Raw genomic sequence first — 24,594 nt, forward strand, 5'->3', positions numbered from 1 at the left:
CGCTGGTTAGGCTAAAGGAGACGGTGATGATGGGAAATTAATGAAATGGTGGAATGAAGAAAGTGGTACGGCAGGAAACGAGACAACCCCGAGAAAACACATGCACACGATGTTTGTCCACCACAAAGTTCACTTGGCGCGACCTGAGATCGAACCAAGGACACCATGCACCAGTGGTGAACACTCTACCACTGAACCACCGCGGCCCAAGATTTCCCCTAGTTTTCCAGATTTATAAAATTCCCTGAAAACACGTTTTCCAGGACGGTAGACGCCCTGAAAACATGTACGTTATTTTGCTTCCATATTACAATAGCAAGGCAGTGAGGAAGAAATGAGGCGTCAAGAAGCAAAGGGTAAAGCAAAGGAAGGTTATTATTATTATTATTATTATTATTATTATTATTATTATTATTATTATTATTATTATTATTGTGTTGTTAAGAACGGCACTATTAATCACTGCTACTACTAACGTTACTATATGTCGGTATTTTGTGCGGACAGCCATGGCCGGGTCGCCCATATAGACAACCTAGGCGGATGCCTAAGGCGGAAACATTTAGGGGTGGAATTGCAGGTATTTTTTTTCACATGCGGTTTATCAGCATTAGCCAAAACGTAGGTGCGCCAGCGCCCTACACGATTAAGAAGAGGAAGCTAATGAAAAGTGGGATAACTCAAGATCGATTACTGCTCACCTATATGGAGCCGAGGAATATCTATCTAACCATAGCACGTTTCCGTGTTCCCACTGTTCATTCTATGACTAAAGAAGATCTGTATTATCTGAATATCCATACTTCGGATGCTCGCAGAAATGACACTGACCTAGAGTTTCTACATAAGTATACTATAATCGATGGGAACTTAAAGTCTGAAACCCTACTTAAGAATTATCCATTCATATTTCTTCCCGTGTAGCACCAAATATCCACCTCTTCTACATTTCTCGCCCTAGACTGTGGATTATTCAAAAGTCCTTCTTTCATAAAGCACCAAATTTATATAATCAGGTAACAACTTAAGTGGAGATTTCTTAAGCTACTCAGCTTTTGACGGAATAATTACACAAATTCAAAATAACTAAAAATGAATTAAGAAACTTCATCTTTGCTTTGTCTTTTTTATTATTTTTATTTTTTCCCATTGTTAATACATGTTTGTTATGTTTCCCTGTGCATATGGAACTCGTTATGCTGTATCTGAGTATCTGTTGAAATAAATGAAATAAAAAATAATTATTCAGTTTGGCAACGCTGCACTCCAATCCATGTTCGACTAACCTGACGTCTTCAACAAGTCAACTGAAAGAAAAATAATTCGACTACAATTCCTTCTCCCCCCTCCAAAAAAAGAAAAAAAAACAATATTAAACCAACAGTTACATTATTTTTCCCAGAGGCGAATGCAGGGGAGATCGGGCGATCCCCCCCCCCGAAGAGGAAATTTTCTAATTTATAAATAAATAAAACCCATTCCAGAGTTTTTAGCTTTTAAAAGTAGCACTAAGTAGCAGTATTACAACCCATTGCCTCCCCAGAAGTCCATCCCGGATCCGCCCCTGATTTTTCCGCAGCATATTAAGAAAAAAATAAGTATTGAAATGAAAACTTTAATATTGTAAATGCTTGTAGAACAGATATGTACAGAAACAATCGAAATATTATTAATAATAAAAAAGAGAAAACATCTCGATACGATTTTGCTTGTTGAAATGAAAACAAGAAAGCCGGTGTGGCAAAATAGTAAAGCCGGTGTGGTAAAAGGGGTAGGAAAAATATGCAAGCCGTTTCAACAATAACCTCGCCTCTTATCAATTACTGTTTTAAATACTTAAAGAAGCAGTTCGAGTTAAAAACAAGTTTGGTGCAATAGAAAGAGAAACCAAAAATAAGAGACCCGTATTTTTTTATATCTTGATAGGCCGTCTCGTTCAGCTTCTACAGGCATTTGCTTTTGATGAATCGTAAATGGTGACGTCATGGGTGGTATACGCCAGAAACTCAATGTGAGTCAGCAACCACTCCCTTGTACGCAGCTGATAAACCTTTAATAGTGCATTGGATTTAATAGATTGTGTTTTGGATTTGTTAGCAGTTTTGCTGTGTTGAATTCTTGAGGGAAGTTTTTTGTTAGTTGTTTTTCCTATAGCATTAGTATAAAAAAGAGCAGAGAGAGAAAGAGCAGTAATTACGTTTGTTGTGCGAAACAGTAGTTTCTTCCAGACATGTTTTTAGGGTGGCACTGTCTCCAGGAGCTCTTAGAGATCACCCCGGAGGAGACCAAAATCATACGTCTATAATGTAATAAATATAATAGTACTGTGTAAAAATATGTGCCTCTCCGAATACTAAGTGTCTCTTCCCCCCCCCCCCCGGATTTTTTCTGGAAGAAACATTAGTGTGAAGTAGAAAACACGTGTTAGTACAGCGCGTGCTTTGTCTGTGAAGCGAAGTAGAAATGCTTAACACCTGCTGTGTTTTCGGTTGTAATGCTTGTGAAATTGAAGCCGAGGACGTAAAGTATCTTTTCTTACGTTTCTAAGTCGTGAGAAATCACCAGATCGATATAAATTATGGCTCAAGAAAATCAATGGGAAAAAATGTACCAAATAAAATCACTCGTGTTCCAAACATCTTGAAGAGCCTGCTTTCGAGAAGTCAAGTTTACTGAAAGAAAAGTTAATGCCAGTGGCGGATCTAGGCTTGGGCTTGGGGCTTAGGCCCCCCAGTTTTTGAGTGACAAAATTGATTTAAGCTATTATTTAGATGGCTATTATTTAGATTTAAGCTATTATTATTTTATTAAGCTATTATTTTTGAAAGTGTTTAGTAAACATGATATACATATCATGGTCTGGGTTCTGACTCCCCCTCCCTCAGTTTTTACCATCTAGATCCACTTCTGGCTAATGCCAGGAGAATTATTTACACGCAAATTGAGAAAGAATACTGTTCCAAGTATATTATTGAAAGGTTTAAAATCCGAGCCATTGAACAAGCACCGATCTATGTCCAATTACCAACGTACAAATATCGTACAAGACGCAATTGACGATGTAGTCAAGACGAGGCATTAGAGGGTAATAGAGACGATGTCACTCATGATTCTGAAGATACTGCTTTAGAAATACGCTATACAATGTGAATTAGGGAGTGAAATATACCGGCTTGTAGAAGGAATCAGTGACGATGACTGTTCCTCAAGACATTGATCCATCGTTTAATTTCTCTGTATCATGTGACAATGATGATGAAACGTTTGATGAGAGTTGTTCCGCGGACAGCTATGAGAATATAAGAAATTTAACCGGTGAAGTGTTTTTCGTATTCTGGCAAACTTTACAGATGTTATTTCATTTTTGCCTCATATGTTGCGCTGCTGTACATACCTTGAAGCACAAAATTAGAGGGTCAGCGTTAAAAATTGCAACAAAACGTGAAAATAAACATATTTATGTTTGGGAATCGGAAGAATGATTAAAGAAAAGGTACTTAGGTGTTGCAGCAATCTCGTCCGCCATCTATTTACATATTGGTTTCGACTTTTTTTAAACGCTGAACTCATTCTTTATAGGATACGTTTTATAATATTATAAAAACGTTTGTACAGCCCACCATTAGATATGATTTTCTACATGCAGATAATATTTGTAAGTCCTTGCAATCAGTTCTGGAAAAGGAAACCTCACTTAAAACGTGCCACCGTACCTCTCACAAACGAAATGCTTGGCACTGTGTAGTATGTAAGCCTGCTCTCGCTCCTTGCCCACCTATGACGTCATCACAAAATCTTTCTTCCTCTGTTACTCGCTAACGACTGAGCGTATCGCGATCAAACAAACACCATTTCTTTTAGAATTTTCAACTCTACAAATGGAAATAAATTGTAAAAAATGCATTTCTAAGTCGAACTGCTCCTTTAACAATAGGTGAAGTCTTACAGTAACACAGCAAACTCCACGTCAGGAATCAAAGAAATTTTTTGCATTCATGAGATAGTGTTTCTATTAGGTGAGCACAGCAGTACGAGTAGAGTAGACGCAAAATGTACTGAGGATAGCCCTCACTTACACTTCACATAGAACAGGACCCGCGCCTAAGGGTCCCCGGGCTAGTGCCGTTTACTCTACTGTCCAGCCTAATTTATTTCAGAGCCGTTTTAACAGCATATTAGGCTCCAGAGCAAACAAGTATGTTTTGGTCCCTATGACTAGAGACACGATTTTGTAGGAAATAAGAATTCGTAATTTCGTTATAAAAATGTGCGTAAAGTGGGATAAAGTCCGTGAATGAAAAATCAATATAAGAACACTTTTCCTTGGCAATTGCAATTAGTTACCTTGCATTTCACCTTAATTTCCATTCATCAATCATCAATGACATGAGCTCCAGCATGACTATATTAAACAATATTTGAGTTTTTTTTTAAATAACACTAAGCATCCTCATTGAATAAAAGTATCATTTAAAGAAAAAACAGAAAGAGAGAGAACACTAATAGAAAATAACTTCAGTGTTCACAGTTTACTTATGTAATTAACACGTAAGCATTGTTTTAGTGTTTTCTAGTATCAATTTTTTTCTTTGTCGGTCAGTATGTAGTTTTGTAAGAAGAGATAGCCCTCTCCACATCAACGTTTGAAACTGATATGTACATTAGTTGGAGACACTTTCCAGCGATTTCTGAATGCTCATCTAACATAGCCCGCAACACTCCTTCCACAATCCACTTCACCAGTGGATACCATTTGGAGCTCAATTTATAACTGTATGTAAAATTTCAAAAATTCATAGTGGTCTATTTTTTCAAATATGGGAATTTTCATCACATTCCTAGCAATTGCCAAATCATCATCATCATCATAGGTTTTCTGCCTTTATTGGCAAGTCACTTGTCGCAGCTGAGAAGCTTCCATGCTGCACGGTCCTCCGCTAACTTCTTCGTCCTCGCGTATGATCTTTCTGTTTTTATATCACCTATTAATTGTAGTCTCCTTCGCCCCTTTCTCTCTTTCCCGCCATAATACCCTCTAGGACGTCCCTCATGATACAATCTCTTCTTAGGCAATGTCAGAACCAGTTTCTCTTCCTCTTCCTAATAATATCTAAAAGTGTTTTTTTTCTCACCCACCATTTCTAATACACTGTCATTCGTTTTCCGCTCGACCCAACTAATTCTTTCCATTCTTCTCCACACCCATATTTCGAAGGCTTCCAGTCGATTTTCATCACCTTTACGTAAAGTCCACGTTTCCGCCCCACGCAGTACAACACTCCACACGAAGCATTTTGTGAGTCTTTTTCTCAACTCTTTATTCAAGGTCCCACAAAACAGACTTTTCTTCCTCCTAAAGGCTTCTTTCGCCATTCCTATCCTTGCTTTTATTTCACGTTCGCACTTAATGTTATTACTAAGAATACTACCCAGATATCGAAAACTATTCACTTGTTCTATTTTCTCCCCTCCTACTTTTATATTTGACAAAGACCCCTTCGTTCCAATCACGATGGCTTTTGTCTTTCTAATATTTATTTTCCTCCCATATTCTTCAAAGCCCTTTCTCATTTTTTCTAACATTTTATTGATTTTCTTTTCAGATTCTGCAACAAGCGCCATATCGTCTGCAAATCTTATGCATCTAATCATTCTACCTCCTACCGAAATGCCATAATCATCATGTAAACTCTTTTTCACTATCTCTTCTAGATAGACATTAAATAGTGTTGGCGAGAGGCAGCATCCTTGTCAAACTCCCCTTCCAATTGCACTATCTTCCGTCAGTTCTTCCCTTACCCTAACACTTACATAACTTCGAGAAAGAAAATGCCAAATAACGGCAATGAATAAATCGTAAAAGCGTCGAAAAATTGTCACTTTTGCGTAAATTTCGCGGAATATCGAGACTTGTTTCAAATTTCGCTAATTAGACAGAATTTTGCGTTTAATCTCGAGAGTTATATAACCTAACAAATAGTGAAAAATTTTATATTTTAGGTACACAACATTTTCATACAAAACTGATACATTTCGCGTTTTCGCGTGTCACCAAAAAATCGTGTCTCTATCTATGACTAAATTTTTCTCTTAATACATGCAATTCTATTCCAAGTGGCTATGGTACCTGGTCACGGTTGCCAAGTACACACAACATATTGCAATACGGGTACATCCATGGACTCCACAAGAGGGGTATGGCTCCCCCTAACAAGTAAATGATTAGTTCGTATTAAGTTTCCGGGCACAAGTAAATATTTTCTAAATTTAATGCTGCAGTATTTTCTTAATTTTTATGCGTTTACAACTTCTGTTCTAAAAATAGATATGACTAGGGAGTATTCTGTACCCTCCAACACCCCTAATACTCCCCCAAATTTCCTTACACACCCCCTAAGCATAACAATATATTGTTTGCTTCGAATTTGTGTAAAGATGCATATCATTAGTGGGTGCACACCCTCTTTTATTTTGAATACCTGGCGTTCTTACTGATTATGTCACGCAATACTACCGTCAGTAGCGTATCTACGATTTTGTTTGAGGGGCTTTGCTAACTTTCGGGGGGGTCTTCGCCTGAAAATGTGAAAATTCTGCAAGATATTTCATATACTTTACTACACTAAGTAAGATTCCGGGGGGCTTAAGCCCGGAAGCCCCACCCTAAATACGCCACTGACTACCGTGAATACTGAGCAGCGTTCGTAGTTTCAGGGAAATTTCCCTACTCTAAGGAAATTTCATAGGTAAATTTAGCAAAAAGATGAAAAGGTGATTTTTCGATAAAAAGTAAAAGATCCAGTTAAATTCTCATGCTGACTGATTGACCAACATAAATGCCTAAGTTTTTCTTTGTTCTTCAGAAATAAACCATAATAATACCAATAGTTTATGTATATTCCATGTGGGTGTATATGTGTGTTTATCTCTTCAAAGTATCATGATTTAAGCCAATTTTTTTGCTAGGTGTATTTGTGAGTATTCTTTTGTTTAAAAAAAATGAAGGAAAAAGTAAAAATGTAGAACCAAAAAGCCAGTAAATAAAGCAAATATGGTTGGCACTTCTTTTAATATAGTTAAATTTATAGATCATTACGATAATTGGAAAAAGAAGACACTATGCTTTGCCCATCTTATTCGGCACTCCGATTGGATCACCTTGTTGACAGAGGGAAAGGCAGAAGGAAAACCGGGAAGAGGAAGACCAAGGATAGAATATCTATATGTAGTTACAAAGAAGAGACCTTGTCAAAGTATAAAAGAGCTCTCCCAAGGAAGAGAAAACTTTTAAAATTTCCAAGTTGCCCACCAACCTATGGTTGAGGTGAGAAAGAGGAGGAAATTAATCTTATCTCCTAATTTTGTCATAGGAATTGGACTCTTAACAAACTAGGGAAATTTTGATAAGAAAAGGGAAACTTAAAACTACGAATACTGATTGATTGATTTATTTATTGCGTTCATCTGACCATACAAAGTACATAAATTTGTATCCTCGTCGCCAAAAGTGCCTTTACATCGCCGTGACGGGTATGTGACCGCGCAGTACTCCAAGGAAGGGATGGTTGCATAAGAAATTGTGATTAATTTTGAACAGTTTTTATTTTGACTAGGGAAATAACGTATGTGTAGGGAGTAAAGGAACAGATTTGAAGCATCAGTACACTGTCATCTCTGAAAAGATTTGTATTCTCAGTTTTTCAGTTTATTATCTTCTATGTTAAGTTAATAACTGCTAACAATTGCTACTAGCGCATTTCACTCTTCAGGAATTTACTACGACATGTTCGCAGGACACTTTTCTAAGTCCTAAATGTATGCGTGAATTATTTCATTCGTCTCACTGTCCTTATTTGATAATGGAAAGTGATTACGTTGAACGTGAATATGTTTAGCTGTCGTAAAGCAAGGTCCGTAATAAATGTAAATAAGGTTCTTCTTATTAACCCGTAAGTAGTCGCGCCATTTTTTGTAACGTAACTACTCGCGTGCGGGTGCCACAGACCCCCATATTTTTTGTTGTTTTTTTAGCTGTTAATTGAAATATTGCGGTGAGAATTGCTAGAGACATTCCTTATAACCTTTATTTTCGGGCCTTGATAGAATGCTTGTTCTATTTTAGGAAGGTACTGTAAGTGGCAGCAGTATAACCAACTCCATTTTCAAGAAAATCACTAAGGAAACTTCCTGGGGGTCCAGGAGACCCCCACGCGAGCACTTACGGGTTAAATAAAACACAGATGTATTTATTTGTGTATAGCACAATATAATACAGTAACTAAGCAACATGATAATCCTTAACACAAGCAAGATTTTTTCAACAGGAGCGGAGAGCAAAATGCCGATATAACGTTTCTCGATTTATTGCGCTGTATATATTAAGTTAAAATTCATAACATCTATAATTGATAGCATATATCGTCTTACTTTTTAAAATCGCCACTGTAGCCTATTAGTCAGAACATTCATCTCCAGACATAATGTAGAGAGAAGAGAAAGAAAGAGATATGATCAGTAGCGTAACTAATTTTACTGCGCCAGAGATAGATTAATAATCGATTTACTCATACCCTCCTCCTGCCCCACGCATTTCAGCTGCTGCGTTATATATATGGTTCTATGTCAGAAAGGCCAGACGAAAGGGCGAGGACAGAAAGGCCCGAGTCAAAACAGCAACGATCAAAAAGGCCCTCGACATAAGAGCTCAAGGCAAAAAGGACTCGCATCAAACGGCCCTGCGTCAAATGGGCCCGGGTCAAAACGGCCCCGCGTCAAATGGGCCCGGGCCAAAACGGCCGCGCGTCAAAAGAGCCCGGGTTAAAAGTTCCGGGTAACTGCCTCCGCGACAAAACGACCCGAGTAAAACCAGCCCCGGGTCATAAGCTCTACGCGACAAAGGGGCCCTGTGCCAAAAGGGCCCGAGTCAATACAGCCTCGCATCTAAAGAGCCGGGTCAAAAGGGCACGGGTCGAAACAACCCGTAACAAAAGGGCCCGAGTCAAAACGTACCCGAGTCTAAAGGGCCTGGGTCAAAAGGTCTCAGCGACAAAAGGCGCGAGTCGAATCTACCCCGCTTCAAAAGTGTCCGGCTTAAAAGTGCCCTGCGTCAAAAGAGCCCGGGTCAAAAGACCACGACTCAAAAGGTCCTGGGTCAAAATGATTTCGTCACGAGTCAAAAAGACACGAGTCAAAAGTTCCTGCGTAAAAAACCTGCCAGAGTGAAAACGCCCCCCCCCTTTAAAGAGCGTAGGTCAAGATGTCTCCGAGTAAACAGGGCTCGGGTAAAAGAGCCCCGAGTAAAAACAGACTGGGCCAAAATATATCCGTGAGAAAACGGCCTTGCGTCAAATGGGCCCGAGTCAATACGGCCCCGCGTCAAAGGATGCCGGATCAAAAGGTCCCGCAACAAAAGGGCCCTAGTTCAAAAGAGGCCGGGTCTCTGCGACAAAAGGGCCAGAGTCAAAACGATCCCGCGTCAAAAGGTTCTTAGTCAAAAGGGCTCGAGTAAAAACGGACCTGCGTCAAAAGAGTACGGATCAAAAGGACCCCACCTCAAAAGGGCCCAGGTCAAACCAGCCCAGTGTGAAAAAGGCCCGAGACAAAAGGACCCCGCGTCAAGGAAGCCAGGAATTAAACGACCCAGCGTGAAAAAGGTCCGGGTCAAATGGGTCCCGCGACCAAAAGACGCCAGCCAAGGGCCCCCTGTCAAACGGGCCCAAGAAAAGGCTGCCCCACGTCAAGAGAGCCCAGGTCATAATGTCTCAGTGTCAAAAGTTCACGGGTAAATGGCCCCCGCGACAAAATGCCCCAAGTTAAAACAGCCCCGGGTCATGAGATCTCCACGACAAAAGGGAACTGAGATAAAAGGGCCCGAGTCAATACGGGTCCTAGTCAAAAGGGCCCGCGACAAATTCGCTCTGGGTCAAAAAAGGCCGGGTCATAGGAGCGGCCTCAAAAGGGCACGGGTCAAAAGCACCCTGCAACAAAAGGGCCCGAGTGAAAAGGACCGGTTTTTAAAGGACACTTGTCAAAAGAGCGAAGCAGCAAAAAGGCCCGAGTCAAACGGTCCTGCGTGAAAAAGGACTGGGTATAAAGGTATAAGCGACAAAAAGGAACGAGTAAAAACGACCCCGCGTCAAAAGGGTTCGAGATAAAATGGGCCTGCGTAAAAGAGAGCCCCGTCTCAAAAGGGCCCGGGTCAAATCGGAACAACGTGAAAAGAGCCCAGGTCAAAATCGTCCCGCGACGAAAAGACCCGAGTAAAAAAGAACCTAGTTTTAAGAGAGCTCGAGCCAAAAGGGCTCTACGCCAAACGGACTGTGCCAAAAGGGGCCCCGCTACAAAAATGCCCGAGTCGAAAAGGCCCGGGTCTAAAGCTCTTCGCAAAAAACGTTCCCGGATCAAAACGGCCCCGCGTCAAAAAAGCTCGTGTAAAAAGTGTCCTGCGACAAAAAGACCTTAGACAATATGGACCTGTGTCAAACAGGCCCAAGTAAAAAGGGCACAGCGTGAAAAGAGCCCAGGTCAATAGGGCTCGGATAAAGAACCCCCCGAAAAAATGGCCGAGTCTAAAAGGTTCGGGTTCAAAAGATCTCCACAACAAATGGGCCCGAGTCAAAAGGACCTATGTGAAAGGGTTCCACGACAGAAGGACCCGAGTCAAAATGGTCCCACGTCTAAAGGGCTCAGGTTAAATGGGCTTGAGTTGTAATGTACCATTACAGTTGAGAGTAATGGCAACTTTTTTTCTCACCCTGTACCTAGTAATTTTTTTAAAAAATTCGATTTCGGTTTAATTACACGATTTATTTATTCTCTTTACTTCAAATTAAATGTAATGAATTGAAAGGTCTCATTAGGAATCATATTTTCACTGAATAACATATTTATTTATATTTTGATTAATTGTAAATCCCATTTTCGCATATACAAGTTGAGTAGTTACAAGGTTTACCATTCTGACGTAATACCAAAATATAGTTCCGCCATTGGATATAAATTTTCTTAATTTCAGACCAATGTAGAATTTGGCCAGGTACCTAAACTTTCCATCAATCCCTCTCACTAGTCCATAGTCACTTTCAGATCCGGTTATATCTGGATTTCACCAATTTCTATTTGCTTTGTAATTTCCGCGGCTGCAAGATTTCGCCCTGATTGGTGGAATCCTCCTATCTCTGTCGTTTTCGGCGCAATGTTATTATCGTCATCATGGACACATTAAGAGGAGCAACCTGCAACATCTTACGGCCACATATCTGCCTAAAAGACTGGAAATTCGAGGAAAGCACGGTAAAATTTTAGTTTCTCTGCCATAGTAAACGCCGTATGATGATTTAGGAGCCTACAAACCTATACTTTGTTGAAAGAACTGTAAAACTAAGGAGAAATAGGAACCAGTTCATCAGACGCCATATTGCTCGTCATCCAATCAAACTAGAATAGACAGTATAGAAGTGTGATCTTACTTTCCTTTTCTTTCAAACAGTAAAAATCAGTTAGGAGTTAGGGAAAATACGACCTGGTTTTGTGTATTTTGTTCGTGTATTTAGTAAATGTGATTCTTTTTAATCAGTAAGTGCATGTACACAGTAGGTTTCATAGTTGCAATGTTAATTATCATAATGGCAGCTTAATCTAACAAAAGGACTCCTATTCATGTTTCCAAATAGAACCATTTCTAGCGGGGGATGGGTTAGTTATTGTTTGTTTTAGGGCCTTTTCCGCTCTCAGGTGCCCCCAGGGCATCAAACTTTAGTAAACATGTTTTAAACAATAGGCCAGATCAGTTGGACCTAGGGTTTACTCTTCTCATTTTGTCCCCCTAAAGTTCAATAGAGCCAGCTTTATATACCGACAAGGGAGTAATGTGTTTTAAATCTAATATATCTTGTACTTGTCTTTAATATGCATATAATAAAAGGTGCTTGTTTAGTTAGTTGTCTTTATGTGTAGTACTAATAGTATTGTATGTAGTTAGTAGTTTTGTGTCAGTGCGTGAATTTTCTGTTAGGACAGTGTATAAATATGCGTTAATTTAGTACCATTTGTCTAACTCGAAGTATACAAAACCAGAGTAAATATTAGAGTTCTGATTAATAAGTGTAAGGATATATTTCATTCAGTACATGGTAAATTATTTCTCCATTACAGCGCCATCGTGTTCTTTTTCGGTAATCAATTGTTTGTTGACATTACGTCATTGCACGAGTTAGTGATTTAGTTTGTTTGATTTAAGCCCCTTATTCTTAAATTACATCCCGTGAACATGGTTTTCGGTTCATATTAGTATTCATTCATATAAAATAGCATGAGATCTTACTGTTCTGAAAATTACAGCTTGCTATGTCAATTAGAAACAGAAATATCCACTGAAATCAAGAATGCCTATTTTCTTAATAGAAGTAAAGTCCACATGATGTTACTGTTTGTTTCAAACTGCAATATTAAATTCTCCTTTCCCGTGGCTGTAGAAAAATTCCATTGTTGCTTTAGTTCTATCAGCAAATCAGAAATAAATTCATCGTTGACAATTCAACTTTCAGTGTATACACGTATGATTTTTTTGTAAAACTGCGAAGTAAATATAATTTGGGTGCTTCGGAACAAAGAGTCCGTAGTTCGATGAATGTTATCGTGTAGTAGTTTAAGCGTGACGGATTGTGATAATTATAGATTTATTAGTGCATAATGTAATATGTGTTTGGCCTGCGTGTAAATGTATGTAATAGGGTGTCTGTAAAATATTACTTCGTGTAGAAATGAGTAAATAATAAATAAATGTAACGATATAGTAATAATACAATTGTGATATAAAATATGAATGAGATGATAGGACACCTGTACCTAAGTGAATAGGCCCAGTGTATATTATATATTGAGAATATGAATATGTTTATTGAAAATCTCTCGCGTTTGGACTTCTACACCGATATATTCATCCAACTGAGCTTGCTATCGCATAGTAATGTGTAGTTGGGAATTATATGTTACTTCACATTTAAATATCTCATATTAACAGCTCCGGTTCTTAAGAATTTCATCAGATAGGGTAGCATCATGTAGGAATTACCTTTGAAGGTTTACGGAAATGAAAATTAATATAAATAACTGCTATATCCTGTGATCACCGGAAAGTACAGGTTTGGTCAGTTGTACCTTTAACATTCATTGACTCTCCGGGATTTTTTCTTCGTTGCTTACCTTATTTACTGTGCAGTGTTCATATGGCTGATGGATCGGATAGGGGTACCGCTACTAAGTTAATATCTAGGTTCATTGCGTACCCGGACGTCGATCCCTAGTCCTCTTAAGTATTTTCGTTTCTTTTCTTAGTTTAATTAGATGATGATGGAAATCAACGACGTCCCAGACCTTGGCATGTCTGCACAGGGTAGCCATCGGTGATGTTTGGTCACTGAAATCACCGATCCAAAATTCAGTTTATTTAATTATTTTTTTCTTTCGGCAAATTACTCGTTAGGGATATCTTAGCTATTATTTACTCTAGTTTCATTACTATTCTGGACTTTCTTAGTTTCTGAGAGGTCGAATGATTTTTTCTTTTTGAAATTCCAAATGAAGAATCTACACTACCTTCCGGCATGGCCGGGGTCTTCAATGGCGTTGACCGGATACGGTGAGTGGTGGGATTTCCCTAAAGCCTTTGTCTTTCCGAAAATCCCATTGAGGGCACAGACTCGTCTCGTTGTTGAAGATATCTGTTTTTCGGCTATTTATTTGGTAAGCCGAACCCCTTTTGGCATAAAGGAAAATATTTGGTTATAGTATGTTGTATACATAAATTCGACCACTTATCTTTCATAGTTGTAGTGTTCTGTCTGCTCTCTTTTACCTATTCTTTCTTCTACCCCTTCTCTAAAGTTTTTTTTTAATTTTCAACCTCCCCCGGTTTCTGAAACTCATGAAAACATACAATGTTCATATCACTTATTTCGATCGTATGTACTAACTGAGACATCGAGGGATACAATTCGTGGAGGTATTTCCCGGTATTTCAGCACAACTCAGGACCATTTTCACGATACTCAATCCACCATGAGAGGGACTGACGAGAGGGTACACTATAATTTCAGATTCCCAGATGCTTGATTATTATTCATCGATCGTACAAATTATACCCATTGATTACTGATTTCTAGTTTCTTTCTATTGATTGGTTATATGGTGTGTATGTATTAGTAGTTTGGGCCCACTAATTTCAAATAATCTTGATCTTTTTCTTTCTTTCTGTGTATATACATTTATATATATGTGCTTATATAGTTTGGAAACTTACGTGCCTGTTCTACTTGCTGTATTTCCACTTCTTGCGTCGACTTATTAAATAATATCAACCATTTCTCTATGCGCGGATCTTAGTAAATGGAATTATTATTGATTATCGGGTTTATATATACATTTCAATGTTGCAACCTTATTAAAAGAAAAAGAATTTTGTTAGTCAGGGCTTTTGTTTTGTTTTGAGCCAAGAAAGTGTGAATACTTATTGAATATGAAAAGATTATGTAGATAGTTAAGTGTCGACGAAATATTAAGATTGATATTAGAATAAAATTTATTATATTGAGTAATATGGATATATATATAAGCGAATATGTATGTAAAAGGCTCGGTATTTACCCTGGTTGTTTTAGGTTGCCATAGATTTTTGACACCCGATACTGACCAACTAGTTATGATTGTAAAGTATTACCGCGTAACTTGTAATAAATAACACCTTACTGATTTGTTAGTAATGTTAGTAACTATTAAATTTTAATACTATGTTACATGTTGCATGTAAATAGAACAAGTAACAGGTCGTAAAAATAACCCTAATCCGTTTCTAAAGTTATCTTTGTGAAACCACATCGAAATCAGTGAATTATGAAACAGTGTGTCCCAAATCCTTCCCCTACGACCGGAGACATAACTATTTGCCATTCGTCAGTTCAATGACTCGAATCCCTTGACTCCACGATATAAACCAGAAATGAAATTTAGTGATCTTAAATTGAACTGAAATTTGATTAATAATTTCGTAGTGTCAATACAGGACCTAGGATAGGTCCGGAAATCTAGCTTCGTTGAACTATCGTATAATAGAAATATGTCCCAATGTTTGGAACTAAATTCAGTATTTTTAAATCTCATGAAATTTGGAAGTTTTTATACCTAATGCGTCAAGTGACGAAATGAAATATATATATATATATATAATGTGAAGCAACTATTTTGTTTGTAGTTAAGAAAAACGACTAACTACTCTCATGGACGCCAATCATAGTGTATAAAGAGAGTTGATAAAGGAGTTATTATCGACGTGAGAAAAGGACTCATAAAATTGTCGAAATTTCTCCTTTTGTGACAGACTCAATAAAAATACTACCAAAGTGCTTTTTTTTAAAAAAATGATTAACCAATTATATATATATTTTATTCCCTCTTTCACATTGATATGTATTCTTTGTACTGAATCTTAAATATGTTCAATGTTGACCTTTCATTTTTCCTCTTCGTCTTTCGTTTTGTCGATTTTTTAACGTAATCCAACTTTTAAGATATCTACAAAGAGAAATGTGTTATTAGATATTGAAAAGTAACAAATTTCTATGCATGTCTATAAACCATATTGTTATTACTAGTATTATTTTCTTTTCATGTATCGAAATTTCTCCTGTGCTGTCGAATTAAGTTTTCTTGAAATGTAATAAATGTCTATAGAAATGTAGTTAGGTTAGTTTAATTCAACTAAATGCAACCCGAAGTATACATTGTACTGTATGAATGTGTGTGTGAGTGAAATGTAGGTTTAGTATTAAGTGCACCAATTCTTTTGACATATATGTGTGATTTACTATAATTAATGGTAGTTGATAGTTAAAGTCGTTGAAAAGTTAATACTAACTCCAATTGGCTCTATAAAGGAAGCAAAAAGGACGGAAATAGCCTTAACGAATGATCATCATGGGAGAACTTTGAAGGTAAAAATTTTCGACAAATATATGTGTTGCTTTGATTTTTTTTCTTCTCTGTGGTCAATTATAGCATGGCATCGACTTCATCGTTTATGCTTCAAGTACTGGATACTAGTCAAGAACTTTCGGAAATATTGAATAAACTGTTAAATTAAACATTCTCATCTATCTCAGAGCTAGATTGGGATAATTCGGTAGTTGGGGTTACATGGATCTAGGTCTGGGGAGTATGGGTTGACATGTGTCTACCTTTGATCACCTTAATACCAAATATTCACCCAATAGCTATTGGAAATGATCCCAATTCGATAATTATTCACTTTCCTTTACCATATTTCTCAAAAATATCCAGTAACAGTTTCCCTCTTTTCTCATCTTTTTACTTTCCCTTTTTCCTCTTGTCTTCTTTACTTCTTCTTCTATTTTAATAAAACTGAAAAGGGGGTCGTGACTGGGAATCCTATATATAATAAACACGGTCATGTATTTATTTTATTTTTCTTCGGAAGTCCGATATAAAAGTCTTCTTATTTTGACCGAACCTTGTATGTTCGAAAGTAAGAAATGAATTATATATATAATTAGACATAAGCTGATAGCTTCGTGAATATTCCCCCACCAGGGGTGATGGTTCCCACTCACGACTTACTCCATGCATCTCATTTGCACGATATAGGGTTTTCCACCCTTGTTTTGTTACGGAGCTTCTTTTCTTTTTTTCTTCTTCGCCCTTTTCAGTTTTAGAGTTAAAAGGGCCCTGCGACAAAATAGCTCGGGCCCAAAGATTGCGCCAGAAATGGGCCCTAAGTCAAATGGACCCGTGTCAAAACGGGATCCGCTACAAAAAGGCCTTAACCAAAGGGCCCGGGTCAAAAAGTCTCTGCAACAAATGTGCCCGTGTCAAAACGGCCCCGCATCTTAAATTCCCAGGTCAAAAGGATCCCGCGACAAAAAACCCGAGTCAAAAGTTTACTACGTCAAACGGACCCGAGAAGAAACGGCCCCGCGTTAAAAAAGCGCAAGTCAAAAAGTCTCCAGGCCAAAAGGGCCTAGCGACGAAAGGCCACGAGTAGAAACAGCCAAGCGTGAAAAGGAGCCGGGTCAAAAGGCCCCGCGACAAATGGTCCCTAGTTCGAAAGAGGCCGGGTCAAAAGGATGCAACCCAAAAGGGCACGGTTCAAACCAGCCCCGCTAGAAGAGCCCGCGTCAAAAAGGCATGGATCAAAAGGTCTCCGCGACAAAAGTGCCCGAGTCAAAATGACCCCGCGTCAAAAGGGCCCGGGTCAAAACAGCCCAGAGTGAAATGTCCAGGTGAAAAGTCTCCGCCACAAAAGGGTCCAAGTCAAAATGACCACGCGTCAAAATGACCCGAGTCGAAAAGGCTCGAGTTAAAACTTTCCGGGATAAAACGACCCAGCAGGAAAAGACCCAAATCAAAATGGTCCCGCGACAAAAGGAACCGAGTCAAAAGGGACCTGCGTCAAACGAGCCCGAGTATAAACAGCCCCGCGTCAAGAGAGCCTAGAAAAAATAAAGAAACATTCATAATAATGTCACCTCGCCGATTTTGAATACTTAAGGCACCGGCTGAGAGTTACGCGGCTGAGCGAATGTAAAAGAGGAGCCCAGGTCGAGAGATTTCCGGGTCAAAAGGGCCCCGCGAGAAAAGTCCCCGAGTCAAAATAAGGCAAAAAGTATAGACTAACCTAGATGCAAGAATGCTTCTTGTTGGAGTTATAGCCTGCCGAAAACATAAAAAAAGGAAATTTAAAGGTCCATAGCCCTAACCTATGGGATCTACATTAGTCGGGTCAAGGCTTCACTTAGGGACTATTGTGTATTCTATCCTAAAATACATGTTTCAGAATCCTGCGGTTCTTTCACAACGAATTTCATACAAGGAATTTTGGTACTGGCATATAATTTAAAACACTCACCAACTACTTCTATAAAAATTGTCTCGGAAGTAGCGCAGGATTCTGAATCATGGATATTTGGATAGTGCACATATTAGATCCTAAGTTAAGTCTTGACCCGACTACGGTAAATCCCATAGTTTTGGAGCTGTGGACCTTTAAATTTCATCTTTTCGTCTTTTCGGCAACCTATAATTCCGAAAGGAAGCGTTTGTTCACCCAAGTTGGTGTATACTTTTTGTCTTATCTTGGTATTAGGAATCAGCTCCCAAACGTTGTTGGTGCTATTTTGAAACACCCTGCATAATAATTTTAAATGATACGCACTGAGTGCTAAGAATACAGAGAAAGAGATAAAACAAATCCTATCACATTAAAACTGTTATTGTCCGGAGAATAACGGTAATAAGAAACATTCGTATCATATAAAAAAATTCTTAGAAATTATATTTCTGGCAGAAATTTAAGAGAATAATAGGTTAGTAGGATTTAAAGCTACTGGTTCTTCTAAAATTATTGCACCATGCTAGATCCCATAGAGAATTTTTCGTTTAAAACATCTGATTAGAAAGAAATTATGCTTCAAAGGGAAATATTTAAATTCAGTTTAACTTTTAAATACTTGATGAATCAAGCAAATGAAAGCAAATGGTATGAAAGGTGACTGAGAAATTTATTATTTGGAGAAGCAAAAAAAACTAATGTGCAAGATACAGAAATTTCTCATGTCGTCTCGGAAACGAGACGAGAAGTGTATGTTCTAATAAGACTTAAGACAAGAGGTGTATGTCCAAGTTAGAGACGAGACGAAAAACGACAATTCTTGTCTCATTTTCGAGAGAAGATATTTATCAAGTCTCATGGGCAACAATTCAGTGAAGTCTTAGATACTAGTGTTTAGTATTACACGATTCATAGTAAAAGTTCATAAATTATTACTTTGGTTGTACGAACACAATGAAGAGTAAAATCAAATCTTTCAATTTTACGTCCACCCTTATGCCGGTTAGGCTAAAGGAGATGGTGATAATGAGAAATGAATGAAATGGTGGAATGAAGAAAGGGAGGAAACAGGAGAACGCCGAGAAAAACCACAAGCACGGAAAATGAAGAGTATTTATCAACATTTTAAGATACGTAAGTTATTATATAATATACTGCAATAATAAATATGATTTAAATGTTGATATATTACACTCTTAGTGGACCTCTCGTGACTCGAATCAAAACGAGACAAGAATCCAACTCTTAACTTAAGAGACGACAGGAGAAAACTTTATTTCTCGTCTCGTCTCGAGGACAAGCGTACGGTACGCAAACGCTCTGTAACTACGCAAACGTACCGGTAACTAAATAAAGTCTTCCGTGTCACCAAGGAGGGAGAAGATTGATGGCTCAATAGTACATATGATGTGAGAACCATGAGTCAATCACAAATATAGTAGTGTTTCCCAAATAAGATTTTCTCGTCTCGTTAATTTTTATAAAATTCTCGTCTCGTCTCGGTTTTCGAATAATTATTTCTCTTTCGTCTCGATAATCTTAAAAGTTTGTCCGTCCCCTGTTGTCTCGTAAAATACTATCTGGTCTCGATTCAGAAGAAATATAGTAGTGTTTCCCAAATAAGATTTTCTCGTCTCGTCAATTTTTATAGATTTCTCGTCTCATCTCGGTTTTCGAATAATTATTTTTCTTTCGTCTCGATTATCTTAAAAGTTTTTCCGTTTCCTCTTGTCTCGTATAGTTGTATCTGGTCTCGATTCAGAAGAAATAATCTGCTAACTTTTTTGTAGCTTGATGGTAATTGAAGAGAGTGCTACAAATCTGTTTTGAGATCAGCACTATGTAATTGGCAGAGAGACGAAGCTAAATCAAACAAAACGTGAATTTTAGCTTTCTTCTTGAGAAGCGAGATTATATTTGACATAGATTGTAGATCTACAGTTTAAAGTGGAATTCGAACCCGAGTTCTCATACATAAAAGGTTCATGCACTAGTCATTAGACCAACAGTTAGGGCTAAAGTAATAACATATATATATATACAGGGTGCGTCATTTATAATGTCAAACCTTGATGACGGAGAAACCAAAAGAGAGAGAGAAGCGAAACTTTGCACGAAGCAACTATACAAAGGGGCACATTGGCAGACGTATTATTTGACATCACCGGATGAACAGTGTTGCCAACCCAATATAAAGTTATGATTTTTTAAATGGAACGACCTAAATTGCATTTCATAATTTAATTCAACACTAAAAGGGAAGACGAAAGATATGCCACCCGCAGGTCAGTGTTGCAAACTTCTCGAGAAATAACGTTAAATATGTGTCACATTTAAACGCCTTTTGCACACACAGGGAGTGAGGTACACACTAGGTTTGCACAATAATTTAAATATTGACCAGAACGGTTTAAATTGACACCAAGTTTAGATGGGTCCGTTAAACAGTGTTGACATAACAGAAAAGACAAAAGTCGAGTTTGGATATGGTGCAATAACTCGAAAAAGGCCATAAGTACATTACGGTTTTAAATTTATAGGACAATTTGTTATGCCATAAGAAACATTATCACGTTTATTTGAAGTCGATAAGTCAAGTACTTACCGAGATATTCGGAACTTTCTAAAAGCTGAGAATTTTGCGCTGTAGAAGTTGGTAACGCTGTCTCAAATTCCCACTTTTTCCCCCAACGTTGAGGAATTCGTAAAGAAGTGGTTGAAACAAAATATAAACATTAATAAACACACATACGATGATAAAAAAACGTTTTTCAGTACTTGAAATGACTAATTAAGCGTAATTTACTGGATATGAAAAAATAAACGTAAGGAAGTAATAGGACTTCATATGACAAGATAATACAAAGACGTAGAAGACATGTATTTACCTAGTAGCTACTTTCACACGATGAAAATATTTATCCTCTTATAAGTTTGGGACACCAATATCAAAACAATCCAATACTCACTGTGTACATTACCAGTATGTTACCAATTCCTGTTAACAGATACATGGAAAAAGTATTCAGCATGTCAGGAGTCACACATTATTAAAAAAAAAAAGTACAAAAGAATATTCCACTTCAAAATGAGAGGGTAGAAAAGTGAATACCTTGAAAAACAGTACCTGTACACATAAAAGAACACGTCTGATAACCCTACATATCAGTATGTGCAAATCTTACAAATATATGATACATACCTTCGTAGCTCAATCCAGATTTGTCACAGTAAAGCAGCTTGACCTGTCGTATCGTTTAGTGGTGCGAGTATTGGATTGTTTTGATTTTGGTGTCCCACACTTATAAGAGAATAAATATTTTCATCGTGTGAAAGTAGCTACTAGGTACCTACATGTCTTCTACGTCTTTGTATTATCTTGTCATATGAAGTCCTATTACTTCCTTACGTTTTTTTTTTCATATCCACTAAATTACGCCTAATTAGTCATTTGAAGTACTGAAAAACGTTTCTTTATCATCGTATGTGTGTTTATTAATGTTTATATTTTGTTTCAACCACTTCTCTACGAATTCCTCAACGTTGGGGGAAAAAGTGGGAATTTGAGACAGCGTTACCAACTTCTACAGCGCAAAATTCTCAGCTTTTACAAAATTTCGAATATCTCGGTAGGTACTTGACTTATCGACTTCAAATAAACGTAAGAATGTTTCTTATGACATAACAAATTGTCCTATAAATTTAAAACCGTAATGTACTTATGGCCTTTTTCGAGTTATTGCACCATATCCAAACTCGACTTTTGTCTTTTCTGTTATGTCAACACTGTTTAACGGACCCATCTAAACTTGGTGTCAATTTAAACCGTTCTGGTCAATATTTAAATTATTGTGCAAACCTAGTGTGTACCTCACTCCCTGTGTGTGCAAAAGGCGTTTAAATGTGACACATATTTAACGTTATTTCTCGAGAAGTTTGCAACACTGACCTGCGGGTGGCATATCTTTCGTCTTCCCTTTTAGTGTTGAATTAAATTATGAAATGCAATTTAGGTCGCTCCATTTAAAAAATCATAACTTTATATTGGGTTGGCAACACTGTTCATCTGGTGATGTCAAGTAATACGTCTGCCAATGTGCCCCTTTGTATAGTTGCTTCGTGCAAAGTTTCGCTTCTCTCTCTCTTTTGGTTTCTCCGTCATCAAGGTTTGACATTATAAATGACGCACCCGGTATACCGGGTGCGTCATTTATAATGTCAAACCTTGATGACGGAGAAACCAAAAGAGAGAGAAAAGCGAAACTTTGCACGAAGCAACTATAGAGAGGGGCACATTGGCAGACGTATTATTTGACATCACTGGATGAACAGTGTTGCCAACCCAATATAAAGTTATGATTTTTTAAATGGAATGACCTAAATTGTATTTCATAATTTAATTCAACACTAAAAAGGAAGACGAAAGATATGCTACCCGCAGGTCAGTGTTGCAAACTTCTCGAGAAATAACGTTAAATATGTGTCACATTTAAAGGCCTTTTGCACACACAGGGAGTGAGGTACACACTAGTTTTGCACAATAATTTAACTATTGGCCAGAACGGTTTAAATTGACACCAAGTTTAGATGGGTCCGTTAAACAGTGTTGACATAACTGAAAAGACAAAAGTCGAGTTTGGATATGGTGCAATAACTCGAAAAAGGCCATAAATGCATTACGGTTTAAAATTTATAGGACAATTTGTGATGTCATAAGAAGCATTCTCACGTTTATTTGAAGTCGATAAGTCAAGTACTTACCGAGATATTCGGAATTTTGTAAAAGCTGACAATTTTGCGCTGTAGAAGTTGGTAACGCTGTCTCAAATTCCCACTTTTTCCCTCAACGTTGAGAAATTCGTAAAGAAGTGGTTGAAATAAAATATAAACATTAATAAACACAGATACAATGAAAACCTTTTTTTCAGTACTTGAAATGACTAATTAAGCGTAATTTACTGGATGTGAAAAAAAAACGTAAGGAAGTAATAGGACTTCACATGACAAGATAATACAAAGACGTAGAAAACATGTAGGTACCTAGTAGCTACTTTCGCACGATGAAAATATTTATCCTCTTATAAGTTTGGGACCTCAAAATCAAAACAATCCAATACTCGCACCACTAAACGATACGACAGGTCAAGCTGCTTTACTATGACAAATCTGTATTAAGCTACGAAGGTATGTATCATATGTTTGAAAGATTTTCACATACTGATATGTAGGGTTACCAGACGTGTTCTTTTATGAGTACATGTACTGTTTTTCAAGGTATTCATTTTCTACCCTCTCATTTTGAAGTGGAATATTATTTTGTACTTTTTTTTTTAATAATGTGTGACTCCTGACATGCTGAATACTTTTTCCATGTATCTGTTAACAGGAATTGGTAACATGCTGGTAATGTACACAGTGAGTATTGGATTGTTTTGATATTGGTGTCCAAAACTTATAAGAGGATAAATATTTTCATCGTGCGAAAGTAGCTACTAGATACCTACATGTCTTCTACGTCTTTGTATTATCTTGTCATGTGAAGTCCTATTACTTCCTTACGTTTTTTTTTCATATCCAGTAAATTACGCTTAATTAGTCATTTCAAGTACTGAAAAAAAGGTTTTCATTGTATCTGTGTTTATTAATGTTTATATTTTATTTCAACCACTTCTTTACGAATTCCTCAACGTTGAGGGAAAAAGTGGGAATTTGAGACAGCGTTACCAACTTCTACAGCGCAAAATTCTCAGCTTTTACAAAATTCCGAATATCTCGGTAAGTACTTGACTTATCGACTTCAAATAAACGTGAGAATGCTTCTTATGACATCACAAATTGTCCTATAAATTTTAAACCGTAATGTACTTATGGCCTTTTTCGAGTTATTGCACCATATCCAAACTCGACTTTTGTCTTTTCAGTTATGTTAACAGTTATGTTTATATATATTATAATAAAATAGTTTTGATTATAATCACTCCCAAAATAAGGAAAATTGGTGAAAAAACAAATTCCAAAACTGTTACGTAACGAATGGGGGAGGGGTTCAGCCTTGCATTACGAAGTGTGAAAAGGGGGAGGGAGAGGATAAAAATTGGTCAAAAATAGCGTTACGTAATATGTGGACGTCCCCTTAAGACTAATCATTGTGTGTATTGGTAGGCAGCCAAGAAGGTAGCCGTAGCCAGCCCAAAAATATGAGGGGGCGGTCGAAGTTAGGGGGCCGATCCAACCATATTATAGTTCTTCATTATATTATAGCAGTTCATTTGCAAGCCTACCTTGAATATTTTAGAGGGCGTACGCAGGGGTTGGTCGTGGGGGTCCGCCCTCCGAAATCCCGACTTTTTAAAAATGGAATCTACTTTTAGGGGCAATTTTAGAAATTTTCATATAATTTAGCCTCAAATTGTATTTGGGCCCCTCCAAAACGCTTTAGGCCTCTCCCGAAATAAATTCCTGGGTACGTCCCTGTTAGGGAGAACAGTAACACTTTAGTGGGGGCCCGGCCCCCTAGTTGCCCTGTGGATACGGGCCTGTAGCCAAGCAACTAATCAAACACAAAAGCATCAATTGTCAGCTTTTTGAATGACAGGTTACATTTTCTCAGCACTAATAATTGAATGCTTTCTTTACATGAAAATAAGTTTATTTTCATACTTTCTTATTTTCGGATAACAAAAAACTTTATTTCA

The sequence above is a fragment of the Thermobia domestica genome, chromosome 17 (assembly GCF_964235325.1).
Source record: "Thermobia domestica chromosome 17, izTheDome1.hap1.1, whole genome shotgun sequence".
Classification (NCBI taxonomy): domain Eukaryota; kingdom Metazoa; phylum Arthropoda; class Insecta; order Zygentoma; family Lepismatidae; genus Thermobia; species Thermobia domestica.